The sequence below is a fragment of the Tiliqua scincoides genome, chromosome 1 (assembly GCF_035046505.1).
Source record: "Tiliqua scincoides isolate rTilSci1 chromosome 1, rTilSci1.hap2, whole genome shotgun sequence".
Taxonomy (NCBI): domain Eukaryota; kingdom Metazoa; phylum Chordata; class Lepidosauria; order Squamata; family Scincidae; genus Tiliqua; species Tiliqua scincoides.
Window position 1 is genome coordinate 276,227,743 of NC_089821.1, and position 21,935 is coordinate 276,249,677.

A 21,935-nucleotide genomic window follows, 5' to 3' on the forward strand; every position below is an offset into this window, starting at 1 on the left:
ACATTGGGCAGAAATGGCTTAAATTCAAGTAAGGGGTGCTTGTGTGTGTTTCAGCTAGATTTGCCAAGAAATATAGTGCTGGTTTACAATAGGCACACCTGCTTACTCTCCAGTAAATGCAGGGCCTGGGATTACTGGGGCAATGTAAGTGCTAGCAATAGGAACTGTATTTCCAGCCTGATGTGTTCAGGAATTAATTTATTTTGTTTGCTCTTTTTGCTCCAAGTTGCCTAAAAACATCTTCATGGCTGTTTTGTATGCTTTCCTGTTGAGTAGCATCCTAGCTCTATCTGCTGGGCATTCTTTGTTACTATACCTAATTTGGTCAAGCTTTCCTTTGTGTCCATTTTCTTTTCATTATCCATCCAGCCAACTTCAGGCAATTTCCATCAGTATGCCTGTACTCTCCCCCCCTCCCCCAGTTTGTTTAATTTGCTCTCAGTTGTGCCATGAGCCAGCGCACTGGGTCCTTGCGCATACAACATATTTCCCCCTTTGTGTAAGTGATACATGTGCCTTATGGCCCAATCTATTGCCAGTGGATTGTAGTCCATTGCCAGAACTGGAGTGCTGGCAGGAGCATACTCTTTCTGACCATTGTAAATGGTGATCCAGAAACTTCCATAGTCACATGCTTCTGGACCACTGCTGGAGAGGCCACAGGAGGAGGTGAGTTGGTGGTGTAGGTGGAACCAGGCAGAGACCCAAGAGCAACATTTGGGCCAGCACTGCTTCCCCCCAGTAATGAGCTCAACTTTTGGGAAAACAGTGGGAAGATAAGGAAATTAAGTTGAGTGGGTGGACAGTAACAAGTGAAAAAGTTAAGTATTGCCTTCCATTCTACCAAATCACCTTTGCAAACATCCCTGCCTGATAAGGAAACATGAGCTTTGGCAACTTGAATTTGTCTCAGGCAGCCCAGTCCAGTGCTGGACTTACGCTGATGGATGATGACATCCATCACTGTAAGCTGCATTCTGGCAGCATGAAAGCTATGCCACCACTGTGCTCTTCAAAGCTGCCTGCACAAACGTGTGCATGTCCCAATGTGCATGTGCCAATGTCTCCTGGATGCTCTGCTGGATGAAATAGGGTGGTAGCAGAGCAGTTTAATTATGGTTTGGGAGAGGATCGAGGTGGGGAGCGGGCCAAACTAGAGGTGGTTTGCGGACAGCTTTGGGGAAGAACTTGGTAGCAGAGGTGCATGCCAAGATCCTATCCCCCTTTTACCTGCTTGATACACCCCATGAGGCTCCCACCAGCTAAATAGCTGACCTAGATCCAAGGAGACCCATTTGAGACCAGGTAACCTACAGGGAAGTAAGCAAAAATGATTTTTATTTACCTCTTCTGGGCACTCTGATCATCCCCTCCTTCACAGCATGCAGCACATGTTGGCAGCATTGCATGCTCTGGGCCGGCGGTTGGGGCATTAATTTTGTAGTTTGTGTTCAGAGTTCTGATTCATGAAGTTTACCAAGATTGCCAATACTGATCCATTATTTCCTTGGATATAACCCAAAAGAATAACTTTGAAGAAGTGAACCCTTGGGTGCAATATTTTCCCTTGGCTGAGGCCCAGAGCGAGTTTGGATGTAGCCATACTTCTCTGTCATCCCCCAAGGAGTTTTCTACAGCTCCTCCTCCACAGTGAGCTCTAATGAGATTTGCACCCATATTAGGACCATGTGGATCACAGAGCCAGAGGAGTTGCAGCAATTTCTCCTTAAGTGTGATAGAAGAGCACAGGGAGACAGGAAGCCTAGCTAGGTTCTACTTTAGTTTTCCCCAGCTTATTGTCTGACTGTCCCATGTTTAAAAGACCAAAAGTGCTCCAGCAGTAATGCCTGTTAAAATCTCCTGTTGATTTTTTTTCTGCTTAGCCAAGCATTTCTTTTCTTTCCTTCCTTTCTACAGGAGTCACGACATTTCACTTTTTATTGGAATACTGCCACAAATATAATGCATTTTGCATTCAGAATTTTACAGCTTGTTACCAACATGGAGGAAGATGTAGATTGTGGGGGTGTCTGTACCCTCATTTTTCACTTATTGGAAGATGTGATACTATAAAGTATTGTTGCATGTTGTGAAGTCAGATTGCTCATCGTAGAATTTCCAAAATGAACAAAATGCTCAAGATAATAAAGAGCGGTGTTTGTGCATGCACAATTGCCTTTCCTTATTAAGATGTTGTGTTATGATCCAGGGGAGGGGGGAAAGTTTGGAGGATGCAAAATATGGAGGAATTTCTTCTGAGGAAGAAGAAAAACAAAGAGCATCTTGTGGCATTCTAATGATTGAGTAATGAGTAGCACAAGTTCTCGAGAACCACAATCCACTCCACCAGCAATGTGAGGTGTAATCCTCAGTGGGCATTGTGAGACGAATGCGAGACTGATGCAGGACAAATTTGGACTTCCTTCTTTTGTGGCTAGAAACTGCCAGGGCTACCAATGTTTCTACATTCATCATCTCGGTTGTCTGTGTCCCAAAAGAAAGCATGCAGGAAAATCAGGGGGTCAACTTTCAGCTAGGTGACCATGTCCCCACAGCGTAATGAGCATCAGTGCTACCCTGAACTTATAGAGGAAGTGAACTGGTGCCCAAGAAATAGTGTGGGTGCATAGAGGTTAAATTGTAAGAGAGCCCAGTATGTGAGACTGAGTCATGGGGTGGGGGGGGGAGGGTTAACTTCACAGTGGTTTTAGAATACTTTGAATCTGTGCTTTAAGTTATTGCAAGCAACTTGCACCTCTTCTCTCAGTAATCTTTACACTGTTTGTGTAAAGTGGGGGAGTTGGGGGAGGCATGATTGAATATATCCTCTTGGCTCTGTTGTGTCATTGGCCTCTCTGAGAAGTAAACACTGCAGAGCCAAAAGAGCTTTGGAGTGATGGGTGCCTGTACACACTGTTCTTGGCCCAAGCACCATCCTCCACATGCTGCAAAAACGCTTGCAGAAGAGGAAGTGATCAATGGGAAAGCAAGGCAGCCAGGAAGCAGGACCTGAGATTGCAAGGTGCAGCAGGAGCCCATGGGGTCTGTCTAGTGCATAAAATGGATGAGTGGACATTCTGGCCCCACCCTTGTCCCCTCCTCTGCAGCATTACACAAAGACAAAGACGAGTGCCAGAGCACCAAGAAACCGATCCTTTCTTTTCCCCGAATGGGGACACTGCTGCTCCATAATACTTATTCTTTGTAAACCATTCATGTATGTGGCACTATGAGAAAACAGGCCCCTTTCCCAAATGGCTCATGCTTGAAAATCAACACAATGGAAACAAGAGAGGAAGGGGGCAGGGGGTGGGCCAAGGTTTAAAGGGCAATCATGCTGTCACTGCAGGTACATTTGTTCTTTCCCTTCTTCATTGTAGTCCAGAATGAGGGCAGGCTACCTAAGGCTCCTAGGGAAGCAGACTGCACTGGAGGGTCCTGAACCCCCTCCATCGTGCCAGTGCCACTTCATCCCTCTCGGCTGTTATCCCCCATCAATGGCGGCACTAGGATTTGCATCAGGCAGTGCGGGTGGCCAGTGCATCACCCGCATGGTGGACCTCCTCCTCCTCATGCAGTGTGCACCATTACACCCCCCACTGGTGTTTTGGCTCTAACTTTTTATAGAACAGAGATATTTCAACAGTTTGTATGATTGAATTTCACATGCATTTACACATCGATGATATATAACATGGTGGCATTATTTGAAGATATCAAGATTTTAAAAATTTTGGCTAATAGTGGTGTCACACCCCCCCCATGCACATCACCCTGTGCAGCACATACTCCCTAGTGACATCACTGTTCCTCATGGTGCTACTGCCATCATTTCCCAGGTGTTAAAAAAAACAAAGAGCATCTTGTTTTTAACACCCAGAAATAGGTGTTAATACTGTGTGTGTGGGGAAGGGGTAGATTAGAGAGCAGACAGGATCCACTGCAGATTTTCGGAATTGCTCTTAGCACATTTGTGTCCCTCTTCAACCTCGATCTTTTGCACCATATCATCTTATCACTGGATGCAGGGACAAGAAAGCAACAGCTTTCAGAAATGGAATTGAAAGGTAAAAAATAACATGGAATATTGAGGCCTGAGTCATACTGAGACGCTTCCTACGCAAAACAATTAGAAAAGTAAGTAAATAGGAGCTTTTATCTTAGTAAATAAAATTCTGCTGTCTGAAATGGAAAGTACACATAGGATGGTTGCTGGAGGAACATGCGTGGTTACATTTGTGCAACGTGTTCCCTGCTGTGAGATGGGCTTCCAGAGCAGAACATTTCTTTATAAATAGTTCATTATAATTAGTTACAAATAAAGAGATCATTATAAATAGCTCACTCATAAAGGGACATCGAAAATGGATGGAAGAAGGACAAGAATGTGGTGGCACTGTGATCTTGGGCATTTGGTGGTTTGACTCAGTGCAGCTCCTGTTTTGCGACTACATTGGCTGCCAGTTTGTTTCTAAGCAAAATTCAAGGTGCTGGTTTGGACCTTTAAAGTCCCATAAGGCCTGGGGCCAGGGTATCTGAGGAACTATCTCCCCCACATGAACAAGACTGTACCTGAGGTCAGCTGAGGAGACCCTGCTGTGTGTGCTGCCTCTGGCAGAATCCAGGTTGGCAGTGATCAAGAAAAGGGTCTTCCCTTTGCTATGGAACTCCCTTCCAGTTGGATTACAGATGATGCCTTGCCTGCTAGCTTTTTGATGAGGTCTCAAAATCTTTCCTTATGCTTTCCCCTTGTTCAAAGGTTTGGATTTCCTGCCCCTGCTGTTTATATTTTGTACCTGGTAATTTTATCTACTGAATTGTTATTCTGCTGCTGAGGTTGTTTTATGTGATTTTAAAAATAATTTTATTGTTAATTCTCTTTATTGTTTTATGGTTTTTATTTGCTTTTATTGTGAGCTGCCTTGAGCAGGGAAAGGTGGGATGTAAATTATTCAAATAAATAAATAAGGGTGGGACAAGCCTCTTTACATCTACAGTTCATTTTCCTGTTTGAGCCACAAACTTCTTTTCTTTCCTTTCTGCAGGAGTCATTGCAAATATTAAAGGCACGGAGGAGTGTCTGAAAGATGGAGGGTACTGCCTTCCATTCGTGTGCAAGTTCCCTTTTCTTCTCCATACTGGAACTTGTAATATCTTTAATGCTTGTTGCAAGATCTGAAGTCCAATTACTTAAAGAAGATGTGCACAATATGTACCCAAAATTCTACTTAATAAAAGGTGGTGTTTGTGGTTGTATCTGCACAAGAGACATTTGAAATAAAGATGCCATGTTATCCCATTGAGTTTTGAAGAGTGTGAAATGTAGAGGCATTTCCTCTGACCAGAGAAGAACCTCCAAGCCAGCAGAGAGGGCAAAAAACAAAAGGAAAAAAAAACGATCTTGCCACATTTTTGACATGCCCAGTGGCAAGATTCTGTTTAGAATGTTATAGTGATGCTTGCCAGCTTAAGTTATCTTGGGCAAGGAGGGCAGGACTAATAATATAATAGCACGTATGAAGTAAGAGGACATTACAACCCAATCCTAACCAGCGCTCGGCCCACACTGCATCCAGCGCTGGGAAGGAGCAGGCTGGAGAGATCCTTGATGTAAGGAGTAACGCCCCAGCCTATGCAATGGGACTGCTTGGATTCATGTCAGCAAAATTGCTGATGCTAGTCCAGGCAGGCTTGTGTCAGGCTTCCAAGCCCAGGAGGAGGAATAGGATTCAGTGTGTGCCAGCACCACCAATCTCACCCCCTCCTGGACCTGATCTGCCACATCTCTGCTTTCACCTACCCTGTTAACCCCTTCCCCACCTTGCCCCTGAGCAGGACCTTACGTGCTCCATTGGATGCGCCTTCTGGATCCAGAATCAGCGGGATTGCGCTGGTCTTCGTGCTGGTGCTACTTACTCTCTAGGTGTTGCTAAGTGCTTTAGGGCACATTTGTGAAACCCTATGCCAATGCAGCAGAATAGGATTGTGCTGTTACACTGTAACCCAAGTGCAGTACAGATGAGGCTATAATGAGGACGATATTTATGACTTCATTCTGTGAGCGATCAGAAATGCTGTTTTGAACCCAGAATGCAGATTTTTGCAAATCTTAGTGCTCATTCAAACAATGATGAGTAAGTTTCCATCGTTTAAGGTTGTGAACATATTTTTGAAAGGTATGTTTCAGCAATGACTGCTGAAATCCAGAGGGGTAATGAGATTTCCAGCAGCTGTCTTTGCTCTGCATTCATTGAACTCCAAGAAAAAGTCATAAAAGATCAAGACAACAGAAAGAAAGCTACGCTGTTTTTTCCCCCCCTTCAACGTGCAAACTTCATACTATTGCAGCATAAATGGTTATGAGCCTGTAATACTCTCTTAAATGTGGTGGAAGACTACACACTTAGAATGGGCTCTGGGGGAAAACTTCTCAGTCATGGCACCACTCCAGCCCTGCTCTTCCCTACCTAACTCACTCCATTGCACTCTGAGAATTTAGGAGGAACTAGTGCTAGCGCTAGAGAAGAGACTGAGAGGCAAGAAAGCAGCAGCTGAGAATTGCCCATTGTGGAGATTGATGGTGAAGAGGGTCCCTTATCGTAGGGCCCAGGGCTGGCTGATGGACTGCACTCCAGACACAAGGAGATTTGTCAGTAGAGAAAGCAGTGGACAACTCTGCCTGCTCTTGTCCTGATGCCTTGATTACTGGTTCAGGTGGAGAAAACCGCTTGATATGGTCAGGCTTGACTTGGGTTTGGGATTTCCCTGCTGCTGGGAATAAAGCTAAGACTTTTGGTGCCCAGAGCAACACCATGACATCATGGCGCTGCACAGTGTCATGATGCCGTTAGGGTGCATGCGCTTCCAACGGCTTCCCTAGTGGGAAAGTCGTTGGAGTGCTCACATTCGCTCGGTAGCTGGCCGGGCGATTTTGCCAAGTTGGCTGCTGAGAGGGCGCACGTACTTCAGTTGCTTGTTGAGTTGGGAAGCAATTGGAGCACACCCTCTTGTGCCCACCCTCCAGTCCACGTCCATGGCACGAGCTACCTTGTGCCGCAGGGGGCAGTATGCCTCTGCTAGCTCCGCTTCATAATGGAGACTTGCCATAACCAGACTGGAAAAAACCTGGTCATTCCAAGCACCTGGCAACTCTCGTTGAAAGGGGAGAAGGAACAGGTAAGGCTTTAAGGAAGGATTCTGTGGCAGAGCAGGCAGCCCTTCACTAGAGAAAGAGCTCCAGACCTGTGTGTTCAAGAAGTGAGTGAACATCAGCTGAGATTTCCAGGCAAAGTGCTACGGGAGGGTCCAATTCTATCGTCATTTCCACAGGGAAAGGCCAAAGAGTGGTGGGAAACCAGGGCTTTAGAAAGCATCCTTCCTGAATGAGTAGGAAAGGAGACAACAGAGGAAAAAGCTCAGGACCTAATGGGAAGGCAACTTTGGATGGGTGATAAAAGGAAATAAGGGAATTATAGAAGAGGGAATTTGGGCAGGTGCAGCTATTTAAACCCTTCTGTTTTGAGCTGCACCTGCCAAAATTTCCTCTTTAATACAGTGGTTACATATTTAATACATATTTAATATTTAATACATTTAATACAGAGTGGAGGCACTCTGTCCTCCACTGTATCTGGTCATCCTGTTCCCACATCATTTTTTCAAATGTCCATTCCCTGTATCAGTTGACTGCAGGACTCTGCGCAATTGCCCAATACCAAGAGTGCTGGCCTCTTGAACATGCCTAACACACAAACAGATGAAATATATTATGTGTGCAGGGACCCAGTGCAGTGCTGAAAGGTTTGGCATATGTGAGGTGGAAATGCAGGGTAGAAATTCCTTAAATAAATAAATATGAGGAAGAAATATAAAGGTGAAACAACCAAGAACTTTTATCGTGAGGATAATAATACAATTATAGCAAGGGGGTATCAAAGTGAAAGCAATGCAGTGTAGTCCCTTAAGAGTGCAATCCTAACTGGTAGGATTAAGCTCAGCTGATGCTCGGTTCAGGAGGCATGGGGAGGAGGCAGGGAGGAGGCATTTTGGAATGGGGGAGGGCGGGCAGCGGGCAGTACTGAGGGCAGGTTGGGAACAGGAGGCGGGGCCAGGTTCTGGTTGTTATGTCGGATCCTAACCCCATTTCTGGGCCGCCAGGGTCAACCCCGAGCTGCTTGAATTTGTGCTACCTCTGGAGGTAGTGCAGATCTGAGTAGCCCTATTGGGGTAAGTAGACCCCAGCTCCCTAGGGTAAGGGGAAGCGATTCACAATGAATATTTGTGAACACTTACCTCCTGAAACTTGCGCTGAATATAGCGCAGGCCCGCTGGCCTGCCTGTTTCCAGCGCAAGTTAGGATATCAGTTGCACTACACATCACTCACACACTGAAGTCCTAAACATAAGCAATTTCTGGATTACAGAAAGGAAGAGGAGGGAAGACTTAAAAGGAGACAGGGACCCATATTGGTGCCAACAAGGAGGAGGAAAAGGAGTTTGGGAAATTAGGAAGGTTGTTCAACTGGGGATTGAAAACGGGGTTTTTTATGGTACATAAAGGGAGAGGAAGGAAAAAGGAACTGGGGTAAAATAGAGAAAGTAGAAGAATCCTAGAGTTTGGGTCCCAGTAAAATACCATGATGTGCAGCCCAATCCTATCCACCGGCTTCTGCCAGTGGATTGTGCGTTCCACCAGGTTCTGTGTGGAACTGCCTAGATCCGGGCATATGTCAGGATGTTGTCATGGCACATGCCATGATATTCTCATGCTCACCAATGCCACCAGTGAGTGTAATGAAGCCATCAACACAGTTACTGGCAGACAAGCACACTTGCCAGCAGCAAAGACACTATCTGACAGGTGAGTTGGTAGTGGGGGGCAGGTGCTGGGAGGGATGGGAGATGGAGTGGGAGGAACATACAGGGGGGTGTTCCTGCGTGGGGAAGAGGCAGAAGAGGATGATCCAGCAGCAATGGTGCAGCCGCATCTTAACACCTCTTTGTAAAACCTTCCCTGCCCCTTTCCTCTGCTTGGACATACTTCACCAAAATAGGTGGCATATGTCCAGAGATGTCCATTAGCGATTAGGTAGCTTACCAGAAGGTAAGTACAAAATATTTTTACTTACCTCCTGCAGGTTATCCAATTGCCCCACCATAGGATGCAGCGCACACCTTTTTGACACAGCTGCATTGGCACTGGTGGCGGGGCTAAGATTGAGGCTGGACTCCATAGGATCTAGTTTTTTTCCCCCATGCTCAAATGTGTCGTGCATGCAAAGTGCAACTTCTCAGGAAGTTTTCCAGGAAACAAAACCAAGGAAAGGCTTCTGCTAGAGTTGTGTGTGTGTGATTGCTCTGAGGAACCAAAGTATGGCCCTCCTTGCTATCAGCCTAGTTCCAAAGGTCACCCTCCTGCCCTGGGCCATGCTCTGCTAGCAGAATCTAGTGCCACATACATGTGCATGCAAACATGTCAGAGGAAAACATTCAATTCCAAACCATGGCAGGCAACCATGTAGTTCTCTTGGGACAAGGTTGCTGGTAACCCTACTTGTTTCTCCTTCAGATGCTATTGTATCTTTGACACTGTGTTAAAAACAAAGCTGCCTTGATCACACTTATTATCACATTGTTAGCAAGTAAGGATCCTTTCCCCTCACTTGCTTCTCATGTCAGGATGGAAATCTGCAAGAGAAGGAGGAGGGGCTTCTCTCCTACAGGGCTCCTCTGCTGCTGTGCTGTGTATAAGTATTACAATAGAAAAGTCAGGTTCTTCCTAGGCAGAATAATTAGGAAAGTAGGAGTTTTGATCTTGGTAAATAAAAATCTGCTCTGCTAAACTGAAAGGACACATTGGAAAGTTGTTTTAAGGAACATGCGTAGTTAAAGTTGGGCAATATGTTCCCTGGATGTTAGTGTCAGATGGACATCCAGATAGGAGCAGAACATTCCTCAGATCATTATAAATACTTATAGAAGGACACTGAAAAAGGAGGGCTGAAGAGCATAGCGAGGAAACCAAAGCAGAGAGAATAGAAGCTTCCTATCTCTTCGGTAAGTGATTTGACTTAGCCACCTGATGGGTGGGTTAGGCACCTTAATGGGTTAGATTCTGAGAAGCACACCCAGTTGGCATGTTCATGCAAGAGAACATGTCCCCTTCTGTACTGCAGCATGCTCTGAAAAACCTCTCTTGAGACTTGAGGGTCCTGCTGGAACCCTGTGGAATGAGACACCAAGGACTGCAGAGGGAGACAGAGCATGCACCAACTTTGGGGTCTGAGCCATCTTCTGGGAGACAAATGCCCACAAACCATTCTGAGAATACAACTCATGGTTGCTTTCTCATATTCAAAGCTGAAAGCAGGGGCTCTTCCACTGCCGAATCAAGCACTGCAGACCTGAAATGAATTAAATGGGAGAAATTCAAACCGATTCATTTTATTCTTATTTTCTTCCCAAAATAAATAAATTTTAAAAAAAACCTCACCCACATATTTGTGTTTTGCTCAGCTTGCAAGTTAATGAAAGTTGTTGAATGAGAGTTTCTTACGAAAGGTCTGATCTGCCTCTAAGCACAGTTAATGTCTGACACCTGTCGGCCTGGAAAGGTACCATGAAGCTCTGGAGTTCAGTGGCAAGGGGGTTCACTTCAGGGAAGGGGTGCTGGATTCCATTCCCTGTTCTGTATTTACGCTCCTCAGACAATTTAGTGGAATTTAAATCCCCAGTTCTTGACAATGAAATGAATGCACACTTTACTCCAATGAAGCATTTCAGGTCTCATTGATATGATCCTATGAGAGACTTGCTTCTTCATTCCAGGACTGCTTCTCCTCTGGTGAAGGCTGAGATTCCCGTCATAGCAGCTATGAAGCTCCTGTGCCTTCTCATTCTTATGGCTGTGTTGCTGGATTCTTCAGGTAAGGGATGTCAGAAACTGGTTGTTCAGGCCCGGAAATGCTGAGGGTGTGTGGTAGGGAGATATTGACCCTGCCTCCAAATAAATGGCACTTCTCTTGCTTGAACTACCCTTGAAAATACTCAAGTGTCTCTCTTGAAATCTGTTCCATTCCTCTGACATGAGATTTACAGCTTCAGAGTGTCATGAACAGTAGTACTCATCCAGGATTTCTCAAGCAAGTTCAACCATGTTTTAGAAGAGAAGTGTCATTTCGGTTCTCCCCCCATTTTCTGCCCCCCCTTCGCGCCCCCCTGCCGATGGCCCGGAAGTAATTGCGGTGATGTCATCGTCACCACAATTACTTCCATGCAGCTACCTTCTCTGTACCCCTTTTGAAAACAAAGGGGGAACAGAGGAGGCAGCCAAGGCCCCCACGGAGCCTTCCCTGCTGCTTGTAAGTGGCACACAAGGCTCTGTGGGGGCCGGGAAGTAGCACGCATTTCCTCCGAAGTTGGAGGGGGCGTGTGTCGCTTCTCCTCCACCTCTGAGGGATGCCCTCAGAGGTGGAGGAGGGGCGCCACAGCAGAGCGTTCTGCGCCGCTTGTAAGTGGCATGGAGGTCTCCTCTGGAGCGGTCTGGGGCTGCTGGAAGTCGCGCTGCAGGTGCCTCCAGCAGCTCCACAGGACACCTCGGTGAGGCTCCGCTGGAACCCAGGAAGTGGCATGCATCTCCTCTGAAATTGGAGGAGACACGCACCTCTTCTGCTCTGCATCTGAGGGATGCCCTCTGAGGTGGAGCAGGGATGCCCCAGGGCTGGTGGAGCCTTCCGTGCCACTTGTAAGCGGCACGGACAGAGGACTCCTCTGGAGCACTCTGGGGCTGCTGGAAGTGGTGCCCCACAGGCAGGCTTCCAGCAGCCCCAGACTGCTCCAAAGGAGACCTCACAAGCGGCGCAGAAGGCTCCTCTGGAGCCCAGGAAGTGGCACACATCTACGAAATCGGAGGAGGCGCGCACTGCTTCCGCTCTGCCTCTGAAGGACGCCCTCAGAGGTGGAGCAGGGGCCCCCAGGAGCGCTCCTGGGAGGCAGCGGGAAGCTTTATAGGAGGAGACGAGATGGGCGCCCTAGAGCGTCAGTGCCTCTCTAGGGCGCCCATCTCCTATTCTCCTATAAAAGAGGGGGGCGGCTCAGTGGGCTCCTAGGCACTGACGGAGAGGCAGCAAGCTGCCTCTCCGCAGCGCTCCTGGGTGCTCCTCCTTGAGGGGGCATTGGGCGGGGGTCCGAGAGGTGCCCCTGAAGGGGTTGGCACTTGGGGCATTTGCCCCGTTTGCCCCCCTCTAGGTCCACCAGTGTGATAAAGTTCTTGCTGTTGCACCTTCAGTTGCACCCTCATCTCCCTCTTCCTTAAATGCTGAACCACTGATTCATGTCATTGGCTGCTGCACTTGGTCCCTGAGAACACACACTAGATTTCTCCCATATGCACATGTTACATATGTTCTGAAAAGTGCACCTGCTTATAGCGTCTGCCTCTGCCATGCATGCCGAATGGAGCAATCTGAGCAGGGTCAGATGGTCAACTCTGCTGGCAATCTCACACAGGGTATAACAGCTCAATGGGATCACTTTGAATAACTAACTTTTGAATATGATACGTTACCTTGGCGGAGGACCTGGACACCATTGTGGGTCTAAGAAGATGACAGAAGGAGAAAGGCCATGCAGGTGAAATGTACGTTCTGTTCCTTGCTCTTTGTGTTACCCAAAGTGGCAGATTGACATAGAATGATAAGAGTTTTAGATTTGTAAGGCATCACATAGAGGTGATCTGCTCCACCCTGTGCTGGGTTCACATTTCTCCTTCTGCATTCTGAACCATGTTCCCTTATGGTAATGTGTACCGCTCACAGGTATGTGTAAATTTTCCCCATTCAACATGACAAAGGATCCTGGGGAACAGGAAGCCCAGTTTAGTTCTACAGTGTTTTTGCCTGCATATTGTCAGGTCCCGAGCAATGAGCAATCCCATCTGGGTGGGATAAATGACTTTATATCTCCAGGTGATTTTCCTTTTCTGGTTATCAACTTCTTTTCCTTCCTTCTACAGGAGTCACTGCAAAAGTTAAAAACAGGAGGCAGTGCCAGGAAAATGGAGGAGTTTGCCGTCTATTCGGATGCTACTTCCCTGTAACTGAGTACGTAGGATCTTGTGGTCTTTTCACATATTGTTGTAATGTCTGAATTCCGGTTGCTTTAAGATATGTTTGCACAAAATGTACAGAATATTCTAATCAGTAAAAGTTGATTAATAAATATTCTAGTTAGTAAAACATTTTGTAATTGTGTATGCACAAGAAAACATTCGATATAAAGATACTGTGTCATCTCTTGTATCTTGGGGAAGGAGGGCAGGGGTAATAAAACAATATCAAGTGCCTGGCCAAGGTGCAGTGCTCCTGATGAAGGACTTCATTTCCCAAGGACCCCTGCAGCTTTCCACTAACAGAAGAACTTTAGGGAAGGGAGAGGGCCAAGGATCTTACAATCTTTGCCAAAAGGCCTGGCTTCTGTCACTTTCCCCCCAAACTCCCTGCTGCTGCTGTTCTCCTTCTTTCCTGCTGCAGAAACAGGGGAAGAAGAAGGTGTAAGGCTGACGGAGAAGGAGAGGGGGACTCCTTTGAACTCCTTTGAGTTCAGAAGAATTGCTGCAGCCCCAGAAGTTCACCTCTCCTTTGGAGGAAAGGTTTCAAAGCACCAAGATTCCTGCTTTGAACCTGAGCCCATCGGAATTTTCCAAAATCTCCAACAGGACTGGTAAGGGCTTATGAACAGCAGGTACTGATGATGCTGCTGATTTGCACTTTTGGTTTCTTGCACTTCAGTGTCTTGCACAAAGGGTATCTTCGACATAGAGCCATAGAAAGTTGGAGCTGGAAGGCATCTTGGAGGTGTCACTCCAGCCCCTGCTCAATTCTCCTTCTCTGTCACCGGCCCCACCTCTGACACCTCCTCCCATGGTGGAAGGTCAACCTCAAGGTGGTGAATGTGACATTCTCTTGGGATAAGGAGCCCTGGATCCTGCAAAGAACTAGTCTACAATGTCAAGTTGACCAAGAGCCATTGCCCATTTTTACAAAGTTGTGTAATCCTTGCAGCAGTCCTGATGATTCTTGCCATGGTCATTGCCTATATTGAGCATCATCATTGCAGGTTGCCTTTGTTGCACCCTTCGTGATTGGGTGACACACTGTTGATTATGTCTCTTGTGGTCCTCCTTCACTCCACCTCTCAGTCTCTGCTTCTGTCTACCTCAGACCAGGGCCTCTGAGACAAATTTTATCAGGGGGTACAAAGTTTCTTTTGGGGCCCTTCCCAAAGAGGGAGAGGGTGAAACAGAGCGGGGGGTGGTGATGGGGCTGGGCAGAATGGGAGCAAAACAGGCAGGGGGAAAGTGGCAACAGCCAGAATAGTCTTTGGCGCCCAGGTCTACCAGTCTTCCCAATGCAGAGCTCAGGTCTACCTGCCTACCCAGTGTTGGCAGCTAGATACAGTAATATGGAAAACCAAACACACTTCTAAGTTTCTCTAATATCTTTCAAATATAGAAAATCAATGCAGGAGATTAGTGTCATTGTACTTAGGCTCACAAGTGTCCTGTGTACACCAAAACCGACTTCCGCAGTAGCTGCAGTCCTACAGCTGTGTCACTGAGCTCCTGCATATTCCTTCATGATTAGCAGATTCACAAGCCAAAGAGCTACTGTTGAAGATCGGTTTTCTCCCAGATGTGACTGTTTAAGGAATATATGCATTCCTGGGCCTGGCGCATAGCATTAATCACCACCATGTGCCCACGGTAATACTCCCAGCATCCCATGTGGGCAGTGAGTCTGAGTGAGATTGGAAAATGTAAGACCCCAGGAAATTTCTGGGCCCCCTCCTTTGACTCCTGGGCCCCCTTTCTGACCCTGGGCTTGGGTACAAATTACCCCCTTTACCCCCCTCTCCTAGGCCCTGCCTCAGACTTCCTTGCCTGCCTTTCTTTCCAATGTTCCTTGCTCTCCCGTTCTCTTGTGTTAACTTGCTCACTTTCTAGTTCTGTTTTCTGCCCTGTTCATTCTTGTAGCCCTGAGGTTCTCAAACTGGAGCATTGCAACACCCCTCCCTGACAGCCTCAGCCTCTGGCTCCTTAAGTGCTGGGGGAAGGGGGAAGGTAGTGACAATCCCCAGGATCCCGATTACATCCCTAACGGGGGCAAAGGTTTTTTGTTTTTTTTTTAAACTCACAGGGGGCTGCTGCAAGGTCCAGGAGAAGTGGGGAGCCCTGTGTACCTTGCGCAGGGTTCCCCCAGTCTTAGAATATTGAGAAAAAGCTATCATTACAAACCAATTCCTTCCGGAATGCCATGGAATGAGGCACCAGGGACTGCAGAGGGAGATAGATAGTAGTAGAACACACTACTATTTTTTATTTCCCCTCCTGGCTATTGTGATATTATCCCCATGATAAAGGTCTTGCTTTTGCACCTTCAGTTGCACCCTCATCTCTCTCTTTCTTAAATGCTGAATCACGGAGTCGTGTCATTGGCTGCTGCACTTGGTCCCTGAGAACCAAGTATAACACACACTAGATTTCCCCCATACACACATGTTATGTGTGTTCCAAAAAGCACACCTGCTAACAGCGTCTGCCTCTGCCATGCATGCTGAATGGAGCAATCGGAGCAGGGACAGATGGTCAATTCTGCTGGCAATCTCACACAAGATATAACAGCTCAATGGGATCACTTTGAACAACTAACTTTTGAATATGATAAGCTACCTTGGGGGAGAATCTGGGTGCCATTATTGGTCTAAGAAAATGATGGAAGGAGAAAGGCCATGCAGCTGAAATGTACGTTCTGTTCCTTGCTCTTCAGTGTGTTTCACAAAGCACAATGTGGGCATAGAATGATACAGTGTTAGAGTTGGAAGGCCTCACTTACAGGTGATCTGCTCCACCCCATGCTGTGTTCATATTTCTCCTTCTCCATTCTGAACCATATTTCCTTATGGGCAGTGTGTACCTCTCACAGTCAAGGTAGGTGCTAACCTTCCCTGTTCAACACAATTAAGGATCCTGGGGAACAGGAAGCCCAGTTCAGTTCTGCAGTATTTTCGACTGCATATTGCCAGGCCCAAAGCAATCCCATCTGGGTGGGACAAACCACTTTAAATCTCCAGTGATTTTCCTTTTTGGGCACCAACATCTTTCATTCTACACGTCACTGCAGAAATCAAAACCAAACAAGAGTGCTGGAAAAATGGAGGAGTTTGCCAACCATTGTCATGCTTCCATCCTGGAGCTAAGGAAATTGGATCTTGTAGTGGTTTTAAGCCTTGTTGTAAAGTCTGAATTCCAGTTGCTTAAGGTAGATGTTCACAAAATGTACAGAATACTCTAGTTAATTAAATGTGATTAAATATTCCAGTTAGTAAAGGGTTTTGTGATTGTGTTTGCACATTCAATATAAAAATATTGTGTTATCTCATGGATCTTGGGGAAGGAGGGCAAGGCTAATAAAACAACAGCAAGTATCTGGTCACATTGAGGTGCTCCTGATGAAGGACTTCATTTCCCAAGGACCTCTGCAGGTTTGCCCTTTACCAGACAAACTTTAGGGAAGGGAGGCTCTTACAATTCTTGGCCAAAAAGATCTAGCTCAGGGGTGCTCAATAGGTGGATCGCGAGGCAAAATGAGCAGATCGCGGAGTGCCGACCCCCCCTTCAGGTGCCTCTGGGAGGAAACGCCGGGAGTAAGGCCCATTGTACTGAATGGGGCTTACTCCCAGGTAAGTGTGGCTAGGATTGCAGCCTCACAGCCTAATCCTAGGCATATCTACTCAGGAGTAAGTTCTGTTATACTCAGTGGGGCTCAAGGTACACCAACATACATTGTACACATAAATGTTATATGTTATGATGGCGCGAACATTGTAAAAAAAAACTCTGGTAGATCTCCGGGCCTTGCTGGGTTTCAAAGTAGCTCTTGAGCCAAAAAAGTGTGAGCACCCCTGATCTAGCTTCTACTTCTCTTTTCCCTGGTGTGCTGCCTCCTTACTCCCCAAACACCCTGCTGCTGCTTTTCTGTTTCCCTCCTGCTGCAGGAACAGGTAAGAAGAAAGTATAAGTGGCAGAGTGTCAACACACAGAGGTACACTCCCCAACATGTGTATTAAGGGACCTTCAATCATTGGCCATGTCACACACACACCTCCCACCTGGTAACAGAGAAAAGGGAGTTAGACCCCACAGCTGAATGAAATGAACACAGTTTATAAGAGTGTGTGTTAAATATATATTTCTCTATATGTAGTTAATTTCTCCCCTGTCTTTCCCCTCCAAAAGTGGCACTCAGGGCAGCTTACAAACAACAGATAGAAATATAGATTCAAGCAATATACAAACACAAAATATAAGTCATATAAAATCATACAAAATCAGCAATGTCATTAAAAAAACTCAATAGCAATAGCAGGAACCAAGGGAGAAAAGCAGGCAAAGCAACTCAATTGAAATTGAAATTGGTCCAGGCACTGGTGCCACACTGTAAAATAGAGGGTGTGTGTGTGTGTGTGTGTGTGTGTGTGTGTGTGTGAGATCTCCATTGTGGGCCCCAGCCCTTCCCCCTTGGGCATGAAATATCAGCTGGGTTACTTTGCTCTGTTGCCAGCTTGCCATTTTGCATGGAAACTCTCGGAAAGAATTGGAATGCTTTGCTGATCTGGTTTAATCTGGTGATCACCTTTACATTCCTGGATCCCCTGCTCCTTCATCAGATGTCCACCCCATTGTCCTCGGGGTCTTGTTGACTCAGGTCCCACAATGTCCACATGAGCCTTGTTGTGCCACAAGACCCGGTCTTGGTTCACTCTTTGAACATGTTTATGCCATTTTAATTAAATAGGTTACACAGTTCTGCTCAGTTTCCATAACTTGCCCCAGTTGCTGAATTCTGCTTGTCTCCAGCCAAAACTTATCATTAGTATAATTATTAATTCCACATATACCCTACTTTGCTATAAACATTTGAACTGAAAACATCTGGAAACAGATTACAGAACTGGACCCAATACTTAAGGCCACATCTGGAGTATTGTGTCCAGTTCCTGTCACCACATCTTAAAAAGGATATAGTGGAAATGGAAAAGGTGCAAAAGAGAGCAACTAAGATGACTACTGGGCTGGGGCACCTTCCTTATGAGGAAAGGCTACGGCTTCTGGGCCTCTTCAGCCTAGAAAAGAGGCGCCTGAGGGGAGACATGACTGAGACATACAAAATTATGCATGGGAAGGATAAAGTGGATAGAGAGATGCTCTTTACATAACACCAGAACTAAAACTGAGTGTTGGGAGAGTTAGGTCAGACAAAAGAAAATATTTCTTTACTCAGCATGTGGTTGGTCTGTGGAACTCCTTGCCACAGGATGTGGTGATGGCATCTGGCCTGGATACCTTTAAAAGGGGATTGGACAGGTTTCTGGAGGAAAAATCTATTATGGGTTACAAGCCATGATGTGTATGTGCAACCTCCTGATTTTAGAGATGGGCTATGTCAGAATGCCAGATGCAAGGGAGGCACCAGGATGAGGTCTCTTGTTATCTGGTGTGCTCCCTGGGGCATTTGGTGGGCCGCTGTGAGATACAGGAAGCTGGACTAGATGGGCCTATGGCCTGATCCAGTGGGACTGTTCTTATGTTCTTATTAAGCAATAACCATCAGTTCATTAAAAATAATCACTTGTTTTAAAAGAAGGCACATAATAAACAACCCTAAAATTAAAACCCTGAACAGCAACCTTGGAGTGAAAATACCTCAGTGTAGCAGAACACTAGATATGAAAGCCTTCTCTGAATAGATGGGTTTTCAAAGTTCATCTAAATGAGGGAAGAGAGGAAATCAGGCTTACCATTGTTACTCCTGAGCTGCCTGCAGGAACTACTTTTATGCAGTTGTATGCCTTTTGCCTTGGCAAAGGGTTAAAGGCTTTGGCTGTGTTCCTACAGAGCCTGCCAAAGCCTGAAGCAGCACAGTCTACCCATATTTCTATCACAGTCAGTTGTGTGCCTGCCATAGACTTCCCTGGGGCAAATGCCCCAGGTGCTGGCCACTAGGACCCAGCAGAAGCCTCTCTGAGGCTCCCAATGGGAGCAGAAACTGTGCTTCTGGTTTGCTAGAGGCTCAGTTTATAGCACTGGGGAACCAGGTCGTGCAAGGCTCCGTGAGCCTCTGGTGAGTTGCAGGGGGGCGGATTTCTGCATGGGGGGCAGCGATAGCCCACGGGGAGGCGCCATTGCGGAGCTTTGCCCTGGGCACGGGGTTGCGGAGGTCCACTGCTGATCACAGTGTCAGTGGCCTCTGTCCTGATGTGTTTTCTGAATTGTAAAATTGGATAGGATACTGACTGGCTGGCTAAGAGCCATTATCATTTTCTCAATAGTTCTGGTGAGTTAGGACATATAGGGCACAATCCTAACCAGGACTACTCAGAAGTAAGTCCTATTTTGTTCAACAGGGCTTACTCTTAGGAAAGTGTGGTTAGGATTGCAGCCTTAGGTTATAGCTTTTATGGCCCCTTGAGTGACCGAGGAGTGCCGACTGATACAATTTAAACTAGAAGCAGAATGCTTCAAAATCTGACCCATGCTCTTCTTTTGCATTTGAATTGAGGTGAAGTCTTCTGCTTCATCCACTCAAATCTTCCCTTTAGCCTACTGTGGGGTCAATACCCTATTCTCTGCAACTGCAACTCAGATGAAGCCCAGGTTGCTCCATGGAGCCCTACAACCTCTGCACTTTGCATTTTTTGGATAACTACAGAATTCCCCAGATTCCCCCCTCCCACTTCAGGAACAGGTAGAGTGTCCTCCTTTGAGCTACCTGAGCTCCCTCTTCCTTGTTGCTTCGTTTCAAGACTAGCTTCACTCAACAGCCTCATTCACTCCTGGGAGGGAACCCATTTCAGTGGCATAGCTAAGGAAGCTGGCAACCAGGGGCAAAAATAATTTTTACGTTCCCCCATATGACAAAATGCAGAAGTACTGATTTCCCTCACTGGAAATTGTAAAGCAGAAGCACCTGCTGGAGAGGCTCTAGGAGGATTTCCTGCTACAGTAGGGGGTTGGACTAGATGACCATTTAGGTACCTTCTACCTCTATGATTCTATACGTGTGCTAATGTGATTATGTTACCGCCAATTACTTCTGGGTTATGGTGTCCTCACAGCAGTTGTGCACTGTTCTGAGTGGCCAACTGCTCTTTTTGCCTTTTTTCCCCCCTTGAGAAGATGGGGAGGGGGTGGGAGAAAAAAGCAGAGGGTCACCCAACAAATCAGTCACCCATAAAAAACTGGTGAGCAACAGGATGACACACAACTGACTAGGAGTTCTAGTATTGGCTCTATTATTATTATTAAGAATATACAGTATATTTACTGCTTTTCAATAAAGAAAATTTCACAAAATGGGTTTACAGACAAAATCAAATAACGAAATTGCTCCCTTTCCCCAAAGGGGTCACAATCTAAAAAGATGCCGTAGAACACCAGCAAAAGGCAATGGAAAAGACACTGTGCTGGGGTGAAGAGGGACTTCTCCCCCTGCTAATTATAAGAAGTGCCTCTTACTCAGTTATCACAGTAACTGGGTAACTGTTTTATGATACATGGAAATGAGAGCTGTTTCATACTAAAACTTTATTGGGTTCATGCTGTCTCATAACTACAACTCATGGGCTCTCAGAACAATCAGTCTCATTGGTCAGTTCTGAGTTATGTAAATCTACTTTTTGTTATGTAAAGCAGTTGCGTTTTTCCTTTTCTGGCTACTTGGCTATAATTGTCAATAGAACAGAGATTATTTAATGCAGTTTGTTTCATTGCATTCTTCAGTAATTACCTATCGAATGATATATAACGTGATGGTATTTTTCATAAATACCAAGGTTTCCACACTTTTGGCCCCTTGTGTCAAGCTCCCTTGACACCCCCTCAAGGCCTAGTACCTGAGGCAATGTACCCCCTTGCATCCCCTCAGCTCTTCCACTGACCCGTTTTGCTGATGCCCTGCCCATTTTTCTTTTTCATATACACCTGTCCTCTCATGCCCAGCAAGCTTCCCGAGTGGGCCATCCGTTGTTTATCCTCCCATCCTGAAGCTAGTCAAATGGCTAGCTATTCAACTCTTCCACCACCAGGGTCATCCATTCACTGCACTATTAGTTGTTTATTTTCATTGCTATTTCTTGCCATTTGCATTAATTCCCCTCAGTAAAGTCTCATTCAGCATTTTAAGCATGAAGCTTTCCACTGTCACCCTTCCCTTTACTGATAGAAGTCTATACTGATATACTGATAGAAGTTGATGTGTGCACCACACCCAATAGTGAAAGATCAAAAATGTGATTATTGGAGCATGTGTATACTTGCATGCACACAGAACCTCTGAGAGGAATTTTATTAGGGGGTACAAAGTTTCTTTTGGGCCCCTTCCCAATGAGGGAGGGAGTGAAACAGAGTGGAAGGTGTCAATGGAGGTGGGCAGAATGGGGCAAAACAGGAAGGTGGAAAGTGGCAACAGCTGGAATAGTCTTTGGAGCCCAGGTCTACCAATCTTCCCAATGCAGAATTCAGGTCTATCTGCCTACTTGGTGCTGGCAGCTAGATACAGTAATACAGAAAACCAAACACACTCCTCTCTAAAATCTTTCAAATATAGAAAATCATTGCAGGAGATTAGCATCATCGTAATTAGGTTCACACTAGAATGGAAAGTGTCCTGTGTACACCTTTGGCTGAGGAGCCAAAGGAGGGGGCCCAGAAATTTCCTGGGATCTTACATTTTCCAGTCTCACCCAGACTCACTGCCCATGCAGGATGCTGGGGGCATTACTGTGGGCACATGGTGGAGACTACTGCTACAAACCATACACACCAGACCCAGGAATGCATACATTTCATAACAGTGTCACATCTGGGAGGAAACGGACCA